This window comes from Diplotaxodon limnothrissa, linkage group LG9 (assembly GCF_057381915.1).
Source record: "Diplotaxodon limnothrissa isolate DT_005_m linkage group LG9, D_limnothrissa_male_GT1.1, whole genome shotgun sequence".
Lineage (NCBI taxonomy): Eukaryota > Metazoa > Chordata > Actinopteri > Cichliformes > Cichlidae > Diplotaxodon > Diplotaxodon limnothrissa.
Window position 1 is genome coordinate 6,079,449 of NC_140604.1, and position 10,807 is coordinate 6,090,255.

A 10,807-nucleotide genomic window follows, 5' to 3' on the forward strand; every position below is an offset into this window, starting at 1 on the left:
CAGAAGATAATCCAGCCAATCAGAGCATAGACTGTACTGCATGTACAAGACAAAAGAGACAGCATTATACTCGCCCAGTTAGAAGTGGGTGTGTGGCCCACAACTAGCTGTGACTGTCACGGGTCCACTTTCTATTGGCCAGATGTTTATTGTTTTGTGACACTGGAGCAAATGTCTGATTGGCAGCGGCTTTGTTTTTCAGCATAATGATCCCAAATAGTAAAAGCATACTTGGATTAAAACGCACACACAATGAAAGACAGCGAGCCATGGTGAGGCCTCCCCACAGCCCAGAACTCAACACTGTTGAAGCAGGGTGCTATTTGTCAGCAAAAACAGAAGCACGCATGTGTGTCATGAATTATGTGCAGTAATGTTCAAATGTGTATAAACTGTTGAATGACTGTAGCCGTTTGCAAACAATCCTACTTCTCCCATCATCTTGATGCAGAATTCTCATTTTCATGTCTTGAGCTGGAGCATTTCCCCCAACGGCCACAAGATGGAAGCAGAAGTCTCTATTTGACATGGTCCATATATTGTGGCAGGTAAGATTAAAAACGTATTTTTACCTGTAATGATAATCTCATTTTAATTGTATATATTTTTCTATTACTACCAAATTTCATGAGCATGGGTTTTGTTTATAGTGGAATTGTCTTTATTTAAATCTGAAAATTCAAGGACAGTTCCACATAAACTAAAATACTAAAAATGCAAGCGTCACTTGCATTCCCCCTTAAATCTTTTTTTGTCTACTTCCTTTAGGGATCTAAATCATCTGCCGCCATCTCAGCCTATCCCCAGCATCCTCCTCTGTCACACCAACCTTCTGCATGTCCTCCTTCATTGCATTCATGAATCTTTTACATTCATGGTGTTCCTCTTTTGCTCCTGCCTGGCAGCTCCATACTCCTCTCCACCGTTCCTCATCTGCACATGTCCAAACCATCTCAGCCTTGCCTGCTCTGACACACTCTGACATATTTCTGATCTATTTGTTTCTAATCCCGTCCGTCCCGGACACTCCCAGTAAAAATCTTTATACCTGCAGCTCAGCCTCACGTGTCACGTCATAGCAGGTGTCACTATCATCGCATAACCCTTTCTTTCACTCTTTCTGCCATCCTTTTGTCACATATCACCCCCCATCTCCACCCACTCCACCCTGAACTCTGCATAACATCCATCCTTCTTCAGCTTGTTCAGAGTTAATGTATAAATGTTGGTTTTATAGTGTCACCAGTTCAGCAGCTCTATATGGTGTCAGGCACGGAGCCGCTAATTAAAGCTGACACCAATTACCCTGCAACACACACACACACACACACACACACACACACACACACACAGAGTGTGTTCTCAGCTGGTCCCAGTGTTAGCAGGATGATGCTGAGCTCTAGTCAGCTTCTGTCTCCTTACAACGCTGCTGTTCATTAGTAAATAGTGAATGGACCAGTACTTAAATAACACTTTTCTACTCTAAGTGAGCACTCGAAGCACTTTTTGCTATAATCCTCATCCACCCAGTTGCACACAAATGTGCTTTCCCCCCCCACCTAAGCACCTTGTTTAACACTCCCAGACAAACATGCACCAGCAGACGCATCAGGGCAACACAGAGTTCTCCATCTTATCCGGTAACACTTTGACATGCATGGTGGAGTAGCTGGGGATCTAACATTCAATCTGTCTGATTAGTAGATGATCCACTCTACTGACTGAGCTATAGCCACCCACAACAATACTGCATGGATCTTTAATGTAATGCTGATTATTTTGTTGCATGCGTTTGACTTAATGTTTGATTACAGTAGAGTTTCTCTCTACGAGTTGTTTTCTTTTCTTCATTGACATAAAGCACTGAGTGATTTCTATTTGATAACTGCATCCAGCAGGCTTCTCCATTTTCACTCCTGCTGACAACTCTGGTAGAGAAAATCGGGACATGGTCTCATAGTGTGTGTTTCAGACTTTTAAGGACATCCATGGAAGCTTATGGCACTACCCTACATGTTGAAAAACATGCTAAAGGGACAGGCTTAGTTAGCAAGCGCACACACGTGAAGGTGTGCAATTTACAGACAAATGCATTTGCCACAAGCTAGTGCGCTCCTAGTGCCAGACTTAAGCCCAGATGAATGAGGAGGCTTGCATTAGAAAGAGCATAAAATCTTTGCCAAACCAAATATGTAGATCATCAAAAGTGAGATTTCCACACTGGGTTGTTCAAGGCCTGGGTTAACAATAATGGCAACTATGCTGTTGTTGTGCAGAAACAAAGGAAAAGTTCAGTATTTGCTACTTAGTGCTGAGTAAGAGACTAATAATGTATTAGAACTTCACTCAAGTCTGCAGCTCAGAGCAGGTAATATTATTTATAAGATATTTCCACGAGAAATGCTGCAAAAGGCACCAGATTCCTGAATCTCTTCCAACGCCTGCTCACAGTCTCCATGCCTGCAGCATCAGGTCAGCATTGCAGGAAAACTGATGGTGAACACACAAATGCATGTTTCTGTGGCAGATTATCTGTGGTTCTAAATGGTTTGTAAATCTTCCTCAAAAGGGTCACAGACCTTGTAAAAGTGCAGTAAAGGCCAGATGAAAAGGCTCGAATCTCTGGACACTATAAATGTGTCCTTTAGATGTCATTCTAAATTGAAAAGCAGCTAATAACTACAGTTATCAAATAAAAAGAGAACATAATGCTGCTTGGAGCAGTAGATGTGCCAAGATAATGTCTTGTACTGGAAATCTTGCATGGCAAAAAAACCCCCTCAATTGCTAAATGTCTTCGATGTTACTGGGTATTGGTGTTCTTTCTTATTGTTATATTTCTGTTGCTATGTATAAAAATGCTGTGCTAAATGCATTAGTACACAGAAATCATTCAGACATCTACCCAAAGCTTTAAAAGCTCTTAACATGTGATAAACCATGGAACCTGTCTGTCCAATCATTTGATTGTCTTGGACATAGGATATAAAACATAATAAGTTAAAGAAAAAGAAAATTCACTACTTGAGTAATTTGCACTGGACCAGCAAGAAAAACAAAGATTTGTGTGACATCAATCCTCACCTTTGAAGAGAGGGGCTGCAAATAAGTACAATTTAAAAAAGGTTCTTTTTCTTTTGCTTACAAGGGACACTTTTATCAAACATAAGTCTCTCTGATAAGGCACGTAAAGTATCGAGCATCTAAATAAAGGTAGTAAAAAGACAGTCGGGCTGTTATCAGCAGTTATTTATATTTCTCCTGACAGCAAAAAGTTACATTCCCCAAGACCGAAGCACATAAATCAAATAACAATGTGAAGGTTGTGACAAAGAGCCCAAATAATCTCAAGTGACAAAATCATCTTCAAGAGTGCAATCATCCGTAAACCCTCGACTGCTGCAACTGCCTGTCACGCCAGACTCATAAATCACTGTCACAGCCAAATGGAGATTATGGAGATATATGTTTACTTTAGTATCACATCAATGCAGCGCTGTCTGTGTTTCATTTTATGCTTTTCTTTCCTTTCTCTCCCTCATTAGACTTATACATTACCATTAATTCTTTCTCTGCAGATCTCTGCTGTCTGAGCTGAATCTCATAATTCATTCTCTCTCGCTCTCTCTATCCTCCTCTATTTCCTCCTCTTTCTGTTTTGCATTTGTGCTCCTGTGGGATCCTTTATGGGGTTAACTATAACACTGGAGTGTTTACATCCTCTGAGTCCCAGTAATTACTGCATCACGGTTCAGTCATGTAATGGAAACGCCGGAAATGAAAGACAGGAAATCCGTGAGGAGATATCTCTGTCTGTCTCTGATTGTTTTGACCCAGAACTGTTTTTCCTATTAGCACTACAACCCATTCAACCCATATCAGAGGCTAACAAGGCAGGGTTTCATCTTATCCAGGTAACTTTGAGGTTAGCCTTGGGTTTTCTGCATTACAAAAGTGTTTCACTTCTTAATCAGGAATCTAACCTGCTCCAGAACACATTCAATTCACAGATTACAGATGGACAGGTATGAAATCACCACCTACTGTCCAGTCAATTCTCCAACTGGAAGGCTCCCTGTAGAGGTCTTCAGTTCCTGGAAGTCCTGGAAGAAATAAATATAGATTCTTAGACACAACTTTATTCCTTGATTTTTTTTTCTTTTAGGCAGAAGAAGATTCTGCAGTTGAGAGAATGAAGACTAAAACTGTCGGCAGCAGGTTGTGTTCCAAGTTTCTGTTTAAAATCAGCTGGAAGCTCCTGTGAATAAATCCATCTTCCTTTACTCAGGAGCTCAGACACCTCTAAGAACTTTTACCACTGGAACATCGGTATCACTGGATCAGTATTCACCTCAGCTCCACTGCACACCAGACCCAGCTTGTCAACCTTTCCTGCAGCCTCCCAGCTTGTCTCAAAGTCTTGGTCCACTAAGCTTAATCAGTCAGTCAGCAAGAAAAGAACATCCAAGACCTTCTACCCTGTTGCAACAAAGATGGCCACTACCTCAGTCAATGCACCAGCTTAAGGTATTCAATAGGGATCAGATTGCCGAGTCACCAGGCAACCCAGTGCAGACTGAAGAAGCCATGCAGTATCTGCAAGGTCCATCACCTTCACATCTTACATGAGGAAAGCTCATACAAATTCTAAAGGTCTGTAGAACATATCTGGACAAGCCCACAGATTACAAAGGAGTCCTCCTTAAGATACTCAGAGACTTGCTCCACAACTAAAGTACACATCTATCAGCATGATGAGCTTACCATGCTCCTCTCCAATGCTACACTGACACTTGGTATCTAAGGTGCAGAAAACAGCTTGGCCTTAAGCATGAGCCACCAAGATGTCCAAACTATTAGCAGCCCGTCTCTATCGTTCCAGATATCTCCTGCAGCCAAGTCTCATAAGACCTTCCAGACACTGCAGCTTTCACAGCTAAATTCCTTGGCCTGAATGACCATTCCTATCCTGCTGCCATTCTGACAAAATATAAGCACCTCAAAGATCTTCCCTTGCAGTCCTTGGAACATTTCCATCCTTTGTTGGTGCTGATCAAAGCCATGTTATAAAACCTATTGCACCAGTAATTCTTGAGCCACCAGCATGTCCGGCTGCCATGAAGATTCACATTGGATGGACCAACTCAGCTTGTCCATAACAGTGCCTGGCAGAGCTAGAACTGAAACAAATTGTGGAAAAACTATGGCAGCCTGATTTTTTACCTTCCTTATGTACTGTGAGAACAAGTAACCAGAACCAGAGAGGATCAAGAAGCCATCAACCTTCTGGAGGCCAAGACGAGCAGGATAGGGGTCAGTATTATCCTTCGCTACACCAGTACTGCACAAGGAGGGCTTTTTCTGCTTCCAGGCCCCTAAAGAATCTGTGCCTTGGAAACATGGAAACACATGTTGCAAACTATCCCGATAACTCAAAAACCTGTTTTATTTGTTGTTATCTATCTTCCACCTGGAACTAGTTCAGAGTTTCTATCAGATTTCTCAGACTTTTATGTGATTTTGTGCTGAGATCAGGAAAAAGAATTATTGTTTGTGATTTTATCATCCATAGACACTGAAAATGACAGCCTCAACAATTACTTGACTCCCTGGTATATCTCTAAAACGTGCAGCTTAAAGCAGATAAGTCATAAGCTGGAGAGGACATGGCGTCTCACGAATCTAGTAGATCTGCATTTAACGTTTTTTACTGGAATAGTTTGTTGCTCTATAATAAAAAGCCCTCCATAAATCTGGTATATCTAACCATTAATCAGTGACTGAAAAAAATAAGAACAACCCTAGGTTTCTTTTATGCTCCTCTTGTTGCACCACAGGAACAGTGAAAGAGGTTTATCCTGTGGCTAGAGTAGCTCCTGGTGAAACATGGTGTGTATTAGGGGTGGGTTTTGATAATCGATTTATCGATTAAAATCGATTCTGGCTTGGATAACGTGATATCAATTCATTAAAACCCTGAATCGATGTTTTAATATAAATTTATTTTGCCCGAAATGCCAGAATCTCAGGTGAAACCTCACAAAATTTCAACAACCACCAAACAGCTAAAACAGTGAATGAGAGCAGGTACACGGATTCTGCACAAAGAGGTAAACACAAAGCGCCGACCCGCCGACGCATCAGAATCAGTGAGATGTCGCCTTTCTCACCCGACGGCACGGACACGGTCGCGGCTGAAAGCTGACAGCTGCTGATTCTGATGTTTCGGCGGTCTGAGCTTTGTGTTCACGCCCTTTTTGCGCTAATTCTAAAGCTGTTAGTTTTATCTCTCTCCAAACAATATTGACCGAACAGCAGCAAAAGAAGATCCAAACTACGCTTCACATAAACATCATCATGGATTCACTCTGACTTTTGCTGTTTTGCTTTCAACACGATAAAAATCACATGTCATGCACAGCTCTCTCTCTCTCCCTCTCCTTCTCTGTACTTCAAGAACAGTTTCCTGTCTAAAAATCTGTTTTCTGCATTATTCGCTTGCTTGTTACGCACAAGTTTACCATTGTTTACAGGCTGTCGGCCACTGTTTTTTCCTTTTACTTACTTCCGAAAAGAAAACCTAATTTCTGCTGTTCAGTGGGCTTCTGAACAAATTGAAACTTTTTAATTCAATTCAATTCAATTTTATTTATATAGCGCCAAATCACAACAAAAGTCGCCTCAAGGCGCTTCATAGATACAGAGAAAAACCCAACAATCATATGACCCCCTATGAGCAAGCACTTTGGCGACAGTGGGAAGGAAAAACTCCCTTTTAACAGGAAGAAACCTCCGGCAGAACCAGGCTCAGGGAGGGGCGGGGCCATCTGCTGCGACCGGTGGGGGTGAGAGAAGGAAGACAGGATAAAGACATGCTGTGGAAGAGAGACAGAGGTTAATAACAGATATGATTCAATGCAGAGAGGTCTATTAATACATAGTGAGTGAGAAAGGTGACTGGAAAGGAAAAATTATGCAAAATGCAAAACGCTCAGCCCTGTCTCTAATAAAACCGCTGTAACGTCAGAGGCAATGTTCATATGTTGATTAATGGTTTTCTTTCGTTTTTGATCTACTGCAGAATATTTTTATAAAATCCCTGGAAAATCACCTTCATGTTTTTCTGTGTTTTATCTTCAGCTACTTTGACACAAAGGCATCTGCTGTGATGCTCACACCTTTGATAAAGTCTTGCGAGTGTCAGCTTCCTTTTTATAGATACAAGAAAATGTAAATGTACTGATCTGAATTAGAATATTTCTGACTGTCTGAGGCAAAATTTCCCAGATACAAATCAAATTGTGGATCGAATCGTTTCGGGACCTTGTGAATCGGAATCGAATCGATTCTAGAAATCAGTGACGATACCCAGCCCTAGTGTGTATATCTCAAAAGATGACAATGTTGGAAGGCTACAGCCAGAAGAAAGAGATTCAAGGCTGGACCAGGCAGTAACAACCAGTGTTGGGGAGTAACGGAATACATGTACCACCGTTAGATATTTAAAATACAAAATACAAGTAACTGTATCCTGTTACAGTTACCGTTTAAAAAGGTGGTATTTAGAATACAGTTACTTTGTTGAAATAAATGGATTACATGGCGGTATTTTCCTGTTTCATATTGTCGGGGGTCAGGACTGTTCGGGTTATGTTTGATCTGTTCTGTTGCAGCGTTACGGTTGCCATGGTTACAGGGTGACGCTCTCTCTGCCACTGTGTGTTTCCTGGGTGAGAGAGCGCCTTTTTGTTGTTGTGCTAAGCTAATAGGCAGAATGCTACAGGCATCTCCCTAAAGAATGTAGCCTGATGGGCAGTGTAGTCGTGCTGCAGGGAGAATGGACCCGTTATGTGTCTGTGAGCGAGGAGGGAGAAAAAGGAGAGTGAAAAAGTAGAGTTATCATCGAGCAGAAACGGGAGCTGGAAGCATGTAAATATAATAATAACCACTGTAACCACGTTACTCTCATTGAACGTAACGGAATACGTTACAAAATACATTTTGGGGCATGTAATCTGTAATCTGTAGTGGAATACATTTTAAAAGTAACCTTCCCAACACTGGTAACAACTGATTGTGGTTAAGACCTCCACACTGGAAGAAACAAAGCAAAATAATATTGATGGTTTGGGAGTCAAGGAGGCCATTTACACGAAAAGGGAAACCATCTGTGAATTGTGGAAGGGGCCTAAGGACACATTTTTCATCATCTTACAGTGCAGCCATTCCCCAAATCTCTGTGAATGGTACTCATGATCAATTATTATTAATCAATTGTCTTTGATCAGTGGTTGTTGACTAATGGTCATGATAATTTGCATATTGTTGATCAAGAAACTGACTTCAGAGCCCTTTGTTCACCAATGGTGCTAATTTCGGTCATTATGCAAACGTACTGTTTATAATGTTGGGGAAAGCTGCAGTCAGCTGGAGATTGAAGAAGTCTCTTGGATGAGTGACGAGACGTTTCTCCCACTGAAAACGCTACGTCCAGATGAACAGAATTTCATTTCCTGGATGATTGAGCATGCATTGACACATTTTGCAGATGTGGTCCGCCCCCCTTGTACCAATCTCATAAGCACCATTTTGAGATGCACCCTGGCGTGATGCTGCATTCACACCTAGAAGCAATTAAGTTAGATGGCTAATATGTATTTACATGTAAATGTGTTAATAATGTCTGTTTAAACACGTCCTGTGATTATTTTCATGTTGACTTGAAATAAAATATCTCCCTCTGCTGGCACTGCAGATTAATGCAATTTACTGCAACTTGTGCATGTGCGTCTATTTTATGTTCTGGAGAGACAAAGCGTGAAATGGACATGATGGACCGCTGTGTCTATTACACGCTTTGCAGTGATACTGGGTTGATATACATGATATGACCTCCAGTTTGCTCTGACGAATGCCACAAGCCTGAAATATTAGCATGTTTGTTGATAAACTTAATAAATTTGTGTAATTGAGATTTTTCAACTACTGTTTTATCCTCGTGATAACTATTACCCTTTAGGACTCAATGCTAGATTATTTTCCCCTACTTTGACAACACATAAATGTAGTCAGGTGTTGCATAAAAACCATGACATGCATACCACCTTGGAATTTTTCTGCAATCATCAAGCTTAATTTTCTTCTGTGGTCTTTCAAGCCTTTTAAAATTGCTGAGCTGTATTCCTTCCTTTGCTGAATGTGCCAATTTCTGATAGGTTTATTTTGTTTTTTCAGCCTACTGATGGGTTCTTTCACTTGCTTTAACATCTCTTTGGACCTCATATTGAGATTTCGAGCAAAAAACTATCAAATACTCTGAAAAAATCCAAGTAATGCCACCCGGCACTACTCCCTAAACTATTCAGCCACAGCTGAACGAAAAACAGTCCAACAGTTACAGATTAAAACACACTTTTACATGGGAAATTTAGTCCAATTTTAAGAACTTAACATTAGCATGCATTAGTGACTTGTCAATCACAAAGCACCTTCAATCATACATCATTTTACTGTCTGTTGTGTAATTGGGCCATACTTTACTTACCAGAGTTCGTCGAGATTAAGGGAGCAGTGGAATCATTTTCTTTGGGTTTTCTCTACAACCACAGAAGTTCCTGTTGGCCACTGGAGCTGATGCAGGTAAAAGACACTTTTACATAGACTTCATTTTTTAAAATGAGAAGCATGCTTTTTCTTTATATAAAGACTATGGCTGTGCTCTGACCTTGTCAGGAATTCTGTTACCACTGAAGTTTGCCTTCAAGTAAGAAAAAATCTTGACTTCACAATGAACCGCAGTGGTATATTAGATGTCTCAGAATACCGTCTGTTACATTGTTTACAGACAAGTTTTTCTGTGGGACTGAAAACAAGCCTTCACTGATTGATGATGGCTCTCTTACAGCCAGAGCAGATCTTTACTGAGTTACGTTAGAGTACCTGTTTCATATTTAAATCAGAAATGCAGGGTAACTGTCTTTTTTGAATGTTGAAGTTTAATCAGTTAAGGGAAACATGTAATAAGAAATAAGCAATCTATATGTTGGTCAACTATTAGTGAGGTATTTCAGTATAATTTTGAAAAATTAGCTATTTTGAATACAGATGCAGATTGTCGGGGACAAAAAAAGCCACTGTGAATGGATCCAAAATCAGATCCTGATGGAAATGAACTGAATAGGACCTGGACCTGATCTGATCTGAGTCTTTTTAACCCTGTCCCACTGTGCAAGTGTGACCAGTAACTTTACAGCTTTGCTTTTATGCTCAGCTTTCTCCTCACTACAACAGATCAGTACAGTATTTACATGACTGTGGACACCATCCCAGTCCAGCTGTCAATCTCATGTTCCATTCAAGCCATACTAATAAACGCCACTTGAACTTCTCCACCTGGGGCAGTAACATCCCTAATCCGGAGTCGCACCCACCCTTTTCTGAAAATCAAATAGGTCCCAGAATAGAACCCTGTGAGACGCCTTTAGTTAGCTCAGGAGAAGATGTCGATCCTCCATGTAATCACTTCTGGAAGACAGACTTTGTTTTTCATCATGACGGTGATCCTAAACACACTGCCGGTGGAGTGAAAGACACACAACTGAACACCATCACTCATGCACTGCCCTAATCATTGTGTAAGTGTGGGATCATCTCGACAGAGAACAGAAAACAAGACAGCTCCAAAGAACTGTTCTTCAAGAAGCCTGGAGAACTGTTCCTGCTTAAAGAAATCACCAGAAAGCTTGCTCAAGACAGTTCCGGCTTTTGATGTATATTTGCAGATGTTTTAGAGTACTGCATCTATTTC